The following is a 2,212-nucleotide window of genomic DNA, read 5'->3' as shown; positions in this document are numbered from 1 at the left end:
TGAGTCTTGGTTTGAATATGAATAATTCTCTTCAATATACAGATAAGGGAGGGAATTATCAAGGGAAAGCGCCAAGCCATTATATGTACCGACCTGTCGGGTGTTGGTAATACAGGATATGTACCGACCTGTCAGGTGTGGGCAAGACATTATATGTACCGACCTGTCGGGTGTTGGTAATACAGGATGTGTCCCGACCTGTCGGGTGTTGGTAATACAGGATGTGTACCGACCTATCGGGTGTTGGTAATACAGGATATGTACCGACCTGTCGGGTGTTGGTAATACATGATATGTACCGACCTGTCTGGTGTTGGTAATACAGGATGTGTACCGACCTGTCGGGTGTTGGTAATACAGGATGTGTACCGACCTGTCGAGTGTTGGTAATACAGGATGTGTACCGACCTGTCGGGTGTTGGTAATACAGGATGTGTACCGACCTGTCGGGTGTTGGTAATACAGGATATGTACCGACCTGTCGGGTGTTGGTAATACAGGATATGTACCGACCTGTCGGGTGTTTCTAATACAGGATATGTACCGACCTGTCGGGTGTTGGTAATACAGGATATGTACCGACCTGTCGGGTGTTGGTAATACAGGATATGTACCGACCTGTCGGGTGTGGGCAAGACAGTACACCTGTGATAACAAGACCACACACTAGAATGTGAAGGGACGACGACGTTTCGGTCCGTCCTGGATCATTCTCAAGTCGATTGAGAATGGTCCAGGACGGACCGAAACGTCGTCGTCCCTTCACATTCTAGTGTATGGTCTTGTCATCATACTTTAGCCACGTTATTGTGACTCATCGCCTGCACAGGACACCTGTATTTACCTGGGTGTTACAATGATGTTTCAATCGCTTACATCCAGGTGCTTGACTGTCACTGACAAGAGGGGCTCGTCCTCCCTTACATTGTTCACTGCGCGACTGTTGCCATCCTCGTCCCCCGGCTTACCACAGAGTTTTTCTTGATGATAATTATTACCAATATTTGATAGTTTTTGCTTGCAACATTATTGTTGCAGTATATCAATAGTGTATATCAGTTTATCTGGCTCTGAGAGAATAAGAACATAAGAACATGCGAATGAAGGTAACTGCAGAAGGCCTACTGGCCCATACGAGGCAACTCCTATTTAAGTTCACCCAAACACATTCATATATATGTCTAACCTACGCTTGAAACAATTCAAGGGATCCTATTTCTATTGTTACACGGTAATTTGTTCCAGAAATCAACAATCCTGTTACCGAACCAGTATTTACCCAGGTCTTTCCTAAATCTAAACTTATCCAATTTATACCCATTGTTTGCCAAATGGGTAGACTGTTAATGATGTTTGATGGCGGACATGGTCAGCTGATACAGCTGCGGCCGGTTCAATACATGTATCAGTTAAGAGAATGTTGTGTGGATGGTGAGCGATGGAAGACTAAACATCACAAAGGGCTTGGTAAATAGAGCCTTTAGCTTTGATGTCCAAAGGGTTTGGAAAGGATGGGGAGGGAGAGGGATGGGAAGTGAAATTCTGGAAGAGGATGCGGGTGTAGAGAGAGAGGAGGTCTGAAAGTTCGGTAGCCTGTCCACCATGGGTTGGCGTATGTGTGTTCGTTTGTTTGGGTATGTGGTATGTTGGGTTGTCAGTACATTGGCTGGGGGGCTGGTTTGTGTCCTGGTGGTGTCTGAAGTCCTAGAGCCGCTGGAGTTGGCTGCAGGAGATTAATCTTAGCAACATCACGGTGGTTACTCTTCTCGTAGCACAAAAAAAGGGGTTTTTGTTATTGGTTGTCTGTATTTTTATTTTATTTTATTTATTTTTATTATTATTAATATTTTATTATTGTTGTTTTAGGTATAAATCGGGTCCGGGATAGGCTACTTATCTGGGTCGTCTGGGAGAGCCCTTAGTATTTGAGGTCTTGGAAAGGCCTGATCATGAATGTGTCTGATCACATTTTGTTGGAGAGTGATTCTTGTGGTTGTGTGTAGTGGTTCATGAACCTCGTAGTCACTGGTGTGTTTACTACCTCGTGGGGTTCTTCGGGGTCTGGGACATACAGGTGGTTCATGCGGTACAGCTGCCTTCTGGCCAGGTAGCTGAGCCTGGTGTTCCTTGGCATCATGTTGAGAGTCTCATGGATCTGGTTTGTTATTACCCTGTCCGCCAGCGACAGGCCCGCCGCGAAACGGAGTGCTTT

The sequence above is a fragment of the Procambarus clarkii genome, chromosome 15 (assembly GCF_040958095.1).
Source record: "Procambarus clarkii isolate CNS0578487 chromosome 15, FALCON_Pclarkii_2.0, whole genome shotgun sequence".
Lineage (NCBI taxonomy): Eukaryota > Metazoa > Arthropoda > Malacostraca > Decapoda > Cambaridae > Procambarus > Procambarus clarkii.
The sequence above is the reverse complement of the archived record's forward strand: the minus strand, read 5'-3'. Positions refer to the sequence as shown.